A 13,308-nucleotide genomic window follows, 5' to 3' on the forward strand; every position below is an offset into this window, starting at 1 on the left:
AGTAGGGAATGCACCGCCAGCATGGCTGCCTTCCTCTAACCCTTGTGTATTATAATACTTATAAAATGTGACATGAAGGCTGCAGTTACTGTACTCGAGTATTCTACCAGAAATGGCTAAACTACAGAGAGGCGAGAATACATGAAGTCTACCATTGCATCACTATCTACCACTACAACTTCCATTAAAGTATCCCTGATACTTACCATGGTTTGAAGGAAAATTCAATACACTGTTCTTGGTGAGTACACACACTTTATTCCCACCCGAAATTTGCATATGTAATAACATTTTTAAAAATGTATCTGAGAACTGACTAAAAAGCTAGTTTTATTTGCATGTATATTCAACTGTTGGAAACAGTTGCTTTTATATCTTTTATAAGATATTAGTTGAATTAATGCAAGACTAAACTCATTGTTTATTTTTGACAGTAAAACAAAATCATAATGTGTACTTTTAACAATTTGTATCTTAAACAAACTCATATTTTCTTCACAGTATGTGGTGATTCGGCCCTACTTACTGGCAGAAAATTGTATATCAGTTATATAACAGTTTACCATTGTTCATTTTTAATTGGCTAAGTTTTAACACAATATACATATGTTATCATATTTTTAATTACCTTTTGATTGGATTCTGTTATCTAAGGAACTTCTTTAATACTTTTATTTTTTATTTTTTTACATCAGATTACCAATGGCAACTGCGGGAAAGAAACAACATCAGCAATATTGCATTGAGTATTTTGTCTGTAGTTTTATTCCATCAACACAGGACAAAGGGATACCACTGTGGCTAATTTGTAAGACTACACTGCCAACTGAAAGTATGCAACCACACAAACTGAGGAAACATTTGGAGGCAGTGCAAAAGGAGACAAGTCATTTGATTATTTCAAAGAAATCTATCAAAAAATTTCAATCAAGACAGACAGTAAAACAAATGTTTAGTGACAAAAGATTTATTTGCATCCTATGAGATTTCAAACTCAATTGCAAAAGCTTTCAATCTTATATTATATTTAATATTATATGTGAATCATTGATTCCGCCTGCAGTTTTTGTTGTAATTTCCACTGTTGTAAATCAGGACACATATTAAGCAATTCAAGCCATCCCCTTGAGCAACTTATCAGTATCGATCCATAGTGATGATGTGGAAAAACAATTAATAGCACAACGACAAGTGAAGAAACTTGCCCTGGATACTGGATACTGAATCCTTTCTGATGACATCGGATAGGTTTTCGAATGATGATCAGGCCAGAGCGGAAATGAATTTTGCGTGAAACCTTGAGACAGTTATCAAAGATGAAACAATTTTGAAGATGTGAAGAACTAATTCTTTCAATATGAAAAATATAATAGCTTGTGCAACGGATGTTGTTGCTTCAATGGTAGGAATGTAGAAAGAATTCAAGGGTCATTTAAAATGCTGTGCCTGACATTTTTTGCATAAACTGTGTCATCCACTATCAGCAGCTGGTTGCAAGCTGATAATCTGATTTCCAAATTGAGCATTTGAAACAACTGCACTCTGATATGGATACTTGCTGGAGATGCCTATTCCAGATTGGGTTGTGGATCCAGCTGGGGTGAATGTGAATTCTGTTGCCACCACAACATCAATATCACAAGAATTGTGCTGCAGACTGATAGAACAGCCCAAGCAAAATTCAAATTCAGCAAGCAAAATTTCTGGATAACTAGCAATATTTTCCACAGCTCTGGGAGAAAGCAAAGTTGTTTTTAATTGTATTTCCCGCCTCTTTTCTAGTTTAATATATGTGCTAACCAAGTACAAATTGTGCCGAAGCGCAAATTGCCAGCCACAGGTGTAGTGGCATCAGCACTGCACTTCAAGGAGAGTGGTCCGGAGTTTGAATCCAGCCGGCTGCTTGCATGCTTTCCATCCATGCTGGGTGGAGCCAGTAACTCGGCCTTGTTAAAAAACAGTCAAATGTTACGGAAAGTGCAAAAAAGGTGTCCCATGCGCCGTAAGGCATGAAAAGGAACAACAACAAACTAATAGAATGTGGTTTTAGTCAGACTCTTCACCTGCTATCAAAAGCTGCTCATAACCATCCTGGCTGTCAAATCGCAGATATTCAAAAACTAGCTAATTTGCATTTGTTGCAAGGATCTCATTTTCATTTTCATTCTTAAAATCTTTTTATTGATACATAATCTTCTGCAGCTATAAAATGATACAAGACTTCAACAAGTTGATATATATACAATTAATAAAGCTGAGGATAAAATAGCTTATCAATAAAGAATAATATATGATAATGAAAAATAATTATTTTATAACGAAGGAAAAAAGAGAACCCCCAACTAACTGAAAAGAAACCCTACTAACTACAAGAGAAGGAAAAAGAAAAAAGGAAAAAAAAAAGAAAAAAAGACATTAGCAATCAACTCGTGGAGCAATATGTCTTTCCATCATCTATATATATATATATATAAAGAAGAAAAATCATCAACTGCCAATTCACATTTATATAAAATAAAATTGGAAGGAAACCATATAAATTAAACGATAATATTTGGCAAAAGAGCCCCATCTTCTCTCAAAACCAAATCGAGGATCAGAAGTTCTACTTCTAACTTTTTCCAAACTAAGACATAACATTACTTGAAAGAAAAACATTGAATTAATGTAGGGACAGAGGTATCTTTCCATTTCAATAAAATAGACCTTGTTGCCAACTATGTAACAAATGCAATTACACATTGGTCTGAAGATGAAATACCCTGAATATGATGCAGAACTATTCCAAATAGAACAGTTAATCTATTAGGTTGTAAATTAATTTTCAGAAATTGTAGAAAATAAAGATTTCCAAAAAGATTTTAGTGAAGAACATGACCAGAACATATGTGACAAAGAGGCTACTTCAGTTTTACACCTATTGCAATAATTGTCTATGTTAGGAAATATTTTGGATAGTCTCTCCTTTGTTAAATAATAATGGTGAACAATTTTAAATTGACTTAAACAGTGATTGGCACATATCAAAGAAGAATTGACCATTTTCAGAACTCACAACCAATCTTCATTAACAAAGGTCATATTAAGTTCTCTCTCCTAATCTTGTTTAATCTTTCGTGAAAGGTTATCTCTTTATAGTAAAAATAAATTATAAATTCTACCAATGGAATCTTACTAAAGGATTTATATTCAAAATAGTATCCAACAAATCACATTCTTGCATATATGAAAACTTAGATAAGTATTTTTGTAAACAATGTCTAACCTGAAGATATTTTAAAAGTATGTATGAGAGAGAGAATATTTGCTAATTAACTCTTCAAAAGTCATCAATCGACCATCACAAAATAAATCTGCAAAAAAACAGATCACCTTATTTCTCCAAAGAGAAAAATTAGATCGGTTATTGAAAGTTTAAATAAAAATTTCAATATAAAGAGCTAAACAAGTTAAATTGTTTAAAATTTTTCAAATTGCAAAACTGAAAACAAATCCATAAAGACTGTTTAATAACAGAGTTTTAAAATTTTAGAGAGTTGTAAAGGTAATGGAGCTCCTAATAATGAGGTTAAATGAAGTTGTTTGATAGCTTTTAATTCCAAACCAATCCTAGCTGAGTTTTGGCTCTTATCGAGCTAATATAGCCAAAAACATAATTGTCAAATATTAGCAGCCCAATAACACAATCTTAAATTAGGAAGTGCAAGTCCACCATCTTTTTAAGATTTTTGTAAATGATATTTATTAACTCTTGGTCTTTTATTGTTCCAAATAAAGGCCGAAATAATAGAGTCAATTTGATCAAAAAAATTTTAGTTAAAAAGATAGGTATATTTTGAAAAATATATAAAAATCTAGGTAAAATCATCCCTTTCATGGCATGGATACGACCTATTAAAGAAAGTGTAAGTGGGTTCCATCTAGAAAATAATTGTTTCATAGAGTCCATTAAAGGCACTACATTAGCTTTATAAAGATCTTTATAATTTTTAGTAATTATAATACCTAAATATTTAAAAGAGTTAACAATTCTAAATGGAATATCGTTGTATATAAAAACAGGAGCATTTAATGGAAACAATTCACTTTTATTTAAGTTAAATTTATATCGTGAAAATTTTCCAAAATCACTTAGTATTTCCAAAAGATTAGAGTGAGATTCTTCAGGATTCGAAATATAAACCAAAAGATCATCTGCATAAAGAGAAATCTTATGTGTGGTCCCATTTATAGAGATACCATGAATATTTTTAGCTTCACGGAGTTTTATAACCAAAGGCTCCAGTACAAGATTAAATAATAAAGGGCTTAATGGACATCCCTGTGTAGTACCTCGTGAAAGTGCAAATAGGGGACCTGAGATTATTAGTAATAACAGTAGCAATAGGATTCTTATAGATCATTTGAATCCACCTATTGAAATTATTACCAATGCCAAATATTTCTAATACCTTAAACAAATATGTCCACTCAACTCGATCAAATGCCTTTTCTACGTCAAAAGAAATAACACATTGGGCAATATAATGTTCATCAATCTCCAAACATTGGAGAAAGAGTAACAGCCTTTAATAAAACCTGCTTGATCCATAGAGATGATTTTTGTCAATAATTTTCCAAATGGTTAGCCATTATCTTAGAAAGAATTTTTGCATCCACATTTAATAACGAACTAGGTCTATGTGATGAACATTCAGTAGGATCGTTATCTTTCTTAAGGATTAAGGAAACAGAAGCTTCATAAAAAGGAGGTAAATTACCCTTCTCAAATGATTCATGAAGTATTTCCAAAAGATATGGAGAAAGTCATTTTTCAATATTTTGTAAAATCCTACCAAATAACCATCGTCCAGGAGCTTTACCTGACTGCATTGACAACATAGCTTTCTGAATTTCATGTTCAGTAATTGGAGCATCAAGCATCTGCTGATCTTCAACAGTAATTTGAGGAAATTTAATCTTATGTTAAAAAGCTTTCATTTTGGAGGCTTCTGCAGGAAATTGAGATTTAAAAACATCAGAATAAAGATCCTGAAAATATTAGTAATGTCTTCATGATTACTTACTATATCTCCATTATCTTTATGAATCTTTAAAATTTGTCTTTTAGCTCTAGCTGCCCTTAATTGGGAAGCTAAAAGCCTATTATTTTTATCCCCAAAAATATAAAACTGACTTTTCAATTTAAGCAAATATCCTTCAATTTCCTGTTGTAAATTGTTCCCTACCATTAATATCAACTATAATATCCTCCTGGTTAAACGGAATATCACAATCAATAAAAATGGAAACACCTGTAATTTTACTTCGAGAATTTGCACGACACTCTGCACCATACCAAAATTTAAAAAATTGGTTTTTATCACATAACCAAATATGCGTTTCTTGTGCAAAGATTATATCAGCTTGGAATCGGTTAATAGTTTTAAATGCTTTCTTACGCTTAATAGGATGATTCTAACCACAGACATTCCAACTTAAAACATTTAACTGTTTAAATATCATCATTAGACTTTATATCTGAAAAAGTAGTTAGATGCATGTCAGGATAAGGTAGTCGAGAATTGCGGAGATAAACAACAATAATGAGTATTTGCATATGCTCCGGAATTCCATAATGGGGATAAAAAATAAGAAAAGAAAAAAGGGAAAAACACACCCAACCAACAAAGCACAGAAATAAGTTGATATCAATCGATGCAAGCCCCAAAGAATGCATGAAAAGTAATTATAACTCCACCTGCTTGAACAGCAGGTAAAAATGAAAAGAGTAATCTCTGTCTCCCTCTTCCGAATATACATGTCATTACAGTCGACATACAGCTCATTACAGTTAAGTTGAAAAAAAACAGTTATTAGAAACGAAATTGTTTTGAAAATAACCTTAATAATATTAGATAAGAAAAAAAACACGTCCAAAAAAAATTCACAATTTCACATGGAAAATCTTCAAAGAAGCAAATCTCAGAGCTTTGAAATTGAAACAACCTTTGTTTTCTAGCAAGGTTAATAATGTGGTCTTTGTCTCTAAAATGAAGAAAACGCACAATGACATGCCTGTTTTTACCTTGAACCGAGGATTTTAAAGTACCAACTCTATGAGCCATTTCAATCTCCGGCAGTTGTAGGCAAGCCTCCAGAAATAAAGATTGAAACACGTTAGCAAAATAATCCAGTGTGTTGGCGGATTCTGATGTGTCTTTTAATACAAAAATTCAAATATTGTTCCGAGGAGAGCAAGCCTCCAGATCCACAATCCGCTGTTGAGTCTTTTCCAAACGAGAAGAAATATCAGCCACATTATGACTAACCTCTTTAAGGTCAAGGCTCAAAGAGTCAATTTTTCCCTCCAAGGGGAGAAATCTTTCTTTTAGTTGAGTTAATTCAGCAACGATATAGCTGATTTAAGACTCTATTATATTTACCCAGGGTGGCTCCTCTGAAGTCTTGTCAGCTTTTTTAAGCTTACCGTTGCCTGTTTCAGGATTTTCTCTGGTGCTTCTTATGTTAGATATTATTATAACTGTCGCTCTACAGGATCCAACTAAATAAAGTTAAAATTTCAAAGTTTAAGTCAGGAAAGGGAGAGATTAAAGGCAGTGTGGTGAACTACATATACCTGTCTGGACACGCCCCTTGCTGACTGCTCCTGTGGCTCCTCCCACAGACCCCTGTTTAAAGGCGATTGAGGCCGGAGCCCAGCCTCTCAGTCTCCAGGATGTAGTATGGTGGTCACTCACTGCTTGTTCCTTCTTCCAGTCAATAAAAGCTGATATCTCGCCTTTACGTCTCAGAATGAGTTATTGATGGTGCATCAGGCAGACAGAAAGAAATTGTGTCTTACATGTGCACAGGCGGAAGGCAGAGTCTGAAGGATCTCACTAAATACCCAAAGCTCTTTCATTGCTTGTCAGAAGTATATTATAGATATTATAAATAAAGTATCCTATTCAGAGCTTTGAAATAGTGTCATTTTTCATATACACCTTTAACATTACATTTAACACACATATAATACCTATATCTTGCTAAAACACAAATATTGACTATATATGAGAATAATTGGCTCAGTTGACTAAGGAAAAACTTTAACACCTAACGAAGATTGAATTGAATTGAATTGAATTTCTATTCATTGTCATTTAGAAACCACAACTGCAATGCAGTTAAAAAATGAAATAACGTTCCTGCAGAATGATATCACAAGAGCACACGACAAAACAGACTACTCCAGAAAATCCATATAACGTTTGGCAACCCCCAAATCCAGAGTCCAGAGGGGCTGCTGTGTATTAATATGATGTGGGGGGGCATCGATGTAAATGAAAGTCACAAGTGGGCCATAAACAGAAAAAGTTTGAGAACCATTAGTGTAGGGGACTGGAGAGAGTTACAGAGACAGAGAGGTGTAATAGGGCTGGAGGATTTTCCAAAAATATAAAGCTGTTTTAGTGCCTGAGGGCATTACGTTGCTAAGGAGGAGTGAAAGAGCTGGTGGTAATTTCAGGAGAAAGACTGGTTGGGCTGGGTGGTTATAATGTTGGGGAGAACAAGGGCCAGAGGGAGTTACAGAGAAAAGGGACTGATGGGATTACAGTGAAAGTTTTAGTGTCCTTCCATATATTCTCACCACAGGTGGACTGCACTGAGGCTTTACCACACTGGTTCATCAATAGTAAGTCTCGCACAGGAGAATTGATTTCATTTCCAGGACCTTATAACCTCAAGCTCAGAAAAACAAATGAGGACCTTTAACTCAAAAAAATTCTGACTGGGTATGACAGAGTTCAGTATTAATTTCCAGTATCTTGGCGTTGATGGTAAGAAGATGGGCGGGGTTGGGTCACTCCTTGATCTTCTGACACTTTATTAGGTAGACCTGTACACCTGTTTGTTAATGCAATTAAAGTTCAAAATTTCAAATACATTTAATATCAGAAAATGTATACAGTGTACTACCGGAAATTCATCCTCTTCACAGAAGTCAATGAAGTAAAGAAACCTCCAAAGAATGATAGAAACATCAACGCCACAGCTTCCACTCTCCCCTCTATTTGCACAAGTCACATCAAAAACATCAAACCCCGCCCACCCCAATGACCACCCATGCCAGCAGAATCCCTGACAAACCCCCAACCGCCCCCCCCCCTCCGTGCAAGGGCTCGCATCTTCTGGGTTGTTAATAGTGAAAGCAAAGCGCCTGGCCACACAATTGGTCCGGAAACCTACAGCTTGCAAGGAATATCTAATCAACCAATTATATGGCAGCAACTCAATGTATATAAGCATGCAGACATGGTCAAAAGGTTCAGTTGTTGGTCAGACCAAACATCAGAAAAGTGATCTATATGACTTTAACTACAGAATGATTGTTGGTGCCAGACAGGGTGGCTTCTGTACCTCAGAAACTGCTGATCTCCTAGGATTTTCACACAACAGTCTCTAGAATGTAAAGGGAATGTTGTGAGAAACAAAGATAACAATCAGTTATTTAGAGTGGCAGTTCTGTGGCCAAAATCGCCTTGTTAATGAGGAAGGTCAGAAGAGAATGGTCAGACAGGAAGGTTACAGTAAATCAAATCACCACACAATACAACAGAGGTGTGCACAACAGCATCTCTGAACACACAGAAAGTAGCATCTTGAAGTGAATGGGCTACAGCAGCCAAATACCATGGACATACACCTCCTGAACGTAATAAAGTGGCCACTGACATATCCAAGTCAGTATGAGCTAGGAATTGGTGGGTGAGCCAAGAGCACCCTCCCCGCCCCCCCCCCCCCCCCCCCGCCTACTGCATTTGTCCTTGTCGAGAGTGTGGTGTTGTGTGTGTTAGATGCTGCTGGGGTAACATGGACAAACACTATGGTAAATTAAATTGTGATAAAGGGTGTTGATGTGCACACAACAGCCACTGTGTGTCAGTGCTGGACAGCAATTGTGTTTCAGGTGGATGGGGAGCAGATCGAATAGGTTGGTTTGTTCTGCATGGTGCTGAGTCACTCTCACCCAGGGACGTGGAGAATGTTTCAGTACACTGCTGACCTGTAGGAGGGAGTGAGGTCTTGTGGCATGCATGGACAGCCAGTGTAAGTGTAAGAGAAGTGTTCCCCCCACCTTTCTTTCTCCAGAGGCCTCCCTTCCCATGATCCTTCCCCTTCTCCAGCTCTGTATCACTTTTGCATATCACTTTTCCAGCTCTTAGCTTCATCCCACCCCCTCCGGTCTTCTCCCACCATTTCGCATTTCCCCCTCCCCTGACTACTGTCAAATCTCTTACTATCTTTCCTTTCGGTTAGTCCTGACGAAGGGTCTCGGCCCAAAATGTCAAAAACGCTTCTCCCTATAGATGCTGCCTGGCCTGCTGTGTTCCACCAGCATTTTGTCTGTGTTGTTGTTTACATATTTACGTATTATGTTTTTCTTTATTATCATTGTGTTCCTTATTTTATTGTGATTTTTTTTTGTGCTGCATTGGATCCAGAGTAACAATTATTTCATTCTCCTTAACAGTTGTGTGCAGGAAATGACATTGAACAATTTTGACTCTTGACTATGTAGAGAATTGATGTAGGCTTTGTGTAGGCAGAAAGCATGAGGTGTCATTAGTTAGACACTGCATTGTGGGTCAAGGGGCCTGTTCCTGTGCTGTACTCACAGTCACAGAGTCACGGAGCACTACAGCACAGAAACAGGCCATTTGGACCATCTAGTTGGCCTCGTCCCATCAACCCGCAATTGGACCATTCGCTTCCCATCCAGGAACTTATTGAATTTCTCTTAAATGTTCAGATCAAACCCACATCCAACAGTTCCATTAGCAGATCATTCCACACAATCACCACCTTCTAAGGAAAGAAGTTCCTCCTCCGGTGCCCCTTAAATATTTTACTTTTCACACTTAACCTATGACCTCCAGTATCACCCAACCTCAGTTGAAAAAGCCTGCTTGAATTTACCTTATTTATGCCCCTCATCATTCTGTATCACTCTATCAAATCACCGCTCATTCTCCTGTGCCTCAGGGCAGGAGTTCCAACCTGTTAAACCTTTCCCTATAACAGGTCCTCAGTCCCAGCAACATCCTTATGGATTTTGTTTGTATTCTTTCAATCTTATTGATATCTTTTCTGTAGGTAGGTGACCAGAGGTGCACACAATACTCCAAATTTGGCCTCACCAACATCTTACAGAACTTCAACATAACATCCCAATTCCTGTACTCAGTACTATGATTTAGGAATGCCAATGTGGCAAAAACTCTCCTTACAGCCCAATCTTCCTGCAATGTCACATTCAAGGAATTATAGACCTGTATTCCCAAATCCTCTGTTCTACCACACTCCTTAGTACCCTACCATTCACTGAGTAAGTCCTACCCTGGTTTGTCCTCCCAAAGTGCAACACCTTGCACTGAAATTCCATCTGCCATTTTTCAGCACATTTTTCCAACTGGTCCAGATTCTGCTGCAAGCTCTGATAGTCTTCCTCGCTGTCCAGTAGGCCCCTGATCTTGGCGTCATCTGCGAAGTATCTCTATTAGTATAGATGATGAACAAGAACTGACCCAACACCGACCCCTGTGGCACTCCACTCATCACAGGCCTTTGTTAGAGTGTATTTTCTCTTTGAATATTGAACTAGTAGGAGAGATAAAAACAAGCCAGTGGATGTGATACATTTGCATTTCCAGTTGGTTTTTGATAAGGTCTTAATTTCAAAATTTAAGAGAAGTTTGGATCAGTACATGGGTGGTAGTGGTATGGAGGGCTGTGGTCTCGGTGCGGGTCAATGGTGCAGGGTAGTTTAAATGGTTTGACACAGAATAGATGAGCCAAAGGGCCAGTTTCTGTGCTGCACTTTTCGATAACTCTAGTTAGCTCATTTGCATGTGGCGTAGCCTGCCGAGGCAGGAAGTTGCGCAGCAGCTGAAGGCCTCAGCTGGTGCATTCTCTGGGGGAAGGGTCAATAGAGCTGAGCACCAAAACAGTCCATAAATGCATTGTCCCTGCTTGGATTGGCTGCCAGGCAGTTTTACAGAGCCTTGTGACTGCTCACTAAGAGCCTCTGCACAGAAGACAGGAGGGTTTGACGGGAGCTCCTTCGTCCTGTGAAAATGTAGAAGATTAGACTGTGGGTTTGATTCTTAAATCTGCCATATTGGTTAGATTAATGGGAAGGATACTCCTGGTGAAGGAAGGACTCATCTGACAGAAAGAAATCACAGAGTGAGTACTGTACTTTCATCACTACGGTCGACCCAATGTTTCCCAGTGGGGGCAGCTCTGGCCCTGAGCAAGTATCCAAAGCTGCTGGTTGTAGAGTGATACAGCACAAAAAAGTGAGCCCTTCAGTCCATGTCAACACTGACACATCCTTATACTTGTTCGCATTCAACACACATCCCTCTAAACCTTTCCTGTCCATGATCCTGTCCAAATGTTGCAATTGTTCCCGTCTCTACCTCCTTCTCTGACAGCTTGTTCCTTACACTCACCTCACTCTCTGTGGGGAAAATCTTGCCCCACAGATCCCCTTCTAAATCTTTTCACTCCAACTTAAACCTGTGCCCTCTAATTTGATATTTACCCACAGGGAAAGGTCCTTATCTTTGTCCTTCATAATTTCATAAGGTCACTCTCACCTCTTGTGGTCCAATGACAATATATGCAGCGTATCCAGCCTCTCCTGATAATAACAGCCCTCCCCTCCTGGTTAATTAGTTGTAGGTTGCAATTTCAGTTTCAGCTCAGCAACACTTTGTTATCTTTTTACTCACTCTTCTAAACATGTACGTTGTGAGTTAGGATGTGATACTAGTTTCAATTTCAATATTTATTGTTTTTTTGTAACTTTGGCCATATATATAGATTTAAGAGTTAAAGAACTGGGATCTAATCGTGAAGTTCAAGGGATTTATACTGTATATATAAATAACAGATCCCAAGGAGTGAATTACAGGTTGGAATCTAATCACAAGTTAGAGGTGATGGGGTGATATATACAGAGCTGTGCAGAAGCCTTTGGCACATATAGACAGAGATAGGGAGCCTAAGACAGTACAGTACAGGAATTTTAATCACAGCTCTCTACTGCTGCAAAAAAAAATCATGACCAATTTGAGTGATGATAAACCTGATTATGATATGGGTCTCTATTGTAGACTGAGAGTGGGAAAGAGGGCAGGGAGAGGGGGATTATGGTTGAGAAAGGGGGCAGGGAGAGGGGGATTATGGTTGGGAAAGGGGGGGAGGGAGAGGGAAGGGAGCAGGAAACCCCAGAGAGACATTCTGTAATGATCAATAAACCAGTTGTTGGGAATGACTTTGTCTGGTGTCTCAGGGTTGAGTGTCCCTCATGCCACCCTCTGTGCCTGGCACTCTGCCACCCAACCTTCTGTGCTCCACCCTCACCATTCCCAACATTCTTTGTTCCCGTCAGATTTTCCAAATCTCTCTCCACCATATTGACAAATATAGTACTGGACTAAAGTCTTAGTCACCCTAGCTTTAAATATATATACCTAGGACTTTGGCATAGTTCTGTATATTCGATAATGAGATACCCACTATGATTTACAGACTGGAATTTAAAAGTCTTTTCGTAGCACAGAGCAAAAGTGTGTTTTGTAGTTCTCTAAAGATGTCATTCTGGCTTCAGTTTTAATATACCCTTGGCTTTAGTTCTGCAAACTATGTGGTTTTAAATTGGTGCAATATAGAGTGTTAACTCAGAGCTTTTATCCCCTCAGAAAGGTGTTTCCTGAACGGAAGTTGTGATTGTGGTCATGTGATAACATTGAACATAGAATCGGATTCTGGTGAAAGCTTCGTGTCTGTGCCCAAGAGTGGTCTATGTGAGCACTAGAATAAACACCAAGGGCAGCACAGCCTGGACAGGTCAGTTCGAGGGACATGAGGGTGAGATGTGAGGGAGGCAGTTATGGGGAGTCAGAAGGTAACTGCAGCAACCTCCACACTTGTTATATCCAAAAGGGGTGAGGTTCCTTCAGCTGGGGAGAGAGAACTAAACAATTACAGCATTGTGGGATAGAGGGTCAGTCAGGCTGTGGGAGTGAAGAGGGAATGTATTGGTGACAAGAACAGTAATCCAGTGGGAGAGGTACTGTTTTCCACAGCCTGGAAGCATAAATCCTCACATCTGTGTTTGTCTGGGCTGGGGTTTATCCTTGAGATCAGAGTGGAATGATCCACTCTGAAATGGTACACATTGAAAGCGAGTCAATGATATGATAGAGGAAGAGTTATGGAGTGAGGATAAGCCTCAAGAATGCAGGAGAAGAGCAG

The 13,308-nt window shown here is 38.0% G+C and overlaps 1 protein-coding gene across 2 annotated transcripts in view; it reads left to right on the top strand.

The window, feature by feature from the left end:
* The first annotated feature begins 9,020 nt into the window (after nucleotides 1–9,020).
* Nucleotides 9,021–13,308, top strand: part of LOC132382779 (transmembrane protein 265-like) — a 47,714-nt gene continuing 43,426 nt past the window's right edge. The window contains exons 1-2 of one of the 2 annotated variants that reach the window (XM_059953239.1): nucleotides 9,021–9,090; nucleotides 12,753–12,900. The gene's annotated coding sequence lies outside the window, so the exon portion shown is untranslated. Of the gene's footprint in view, nucleotides 9,091–11,062; nucleotides 11,230–12,752; nucleotides 12,901–13,308 lie in introns of those variants that run through there. The other variant, XM_059953240.1, reaches the window with a different exon arrangement.

The sequence above is a fragment of the Hypanus sabinus genome, chromosome 29, assembly GCF_030144855.1.
Source record: "Hypanus sabinus isolate sHypSab1 chromosome 29, sHypSab1.hap1, whole genome shotgun sequence".
Taxonomy (NCBI): Eukaryota; Metazoa; Chordata; class Chondrichthyes; order Myliobatiformes; family Dasyatidae; genus Hypanus; species Hypanus sabinus.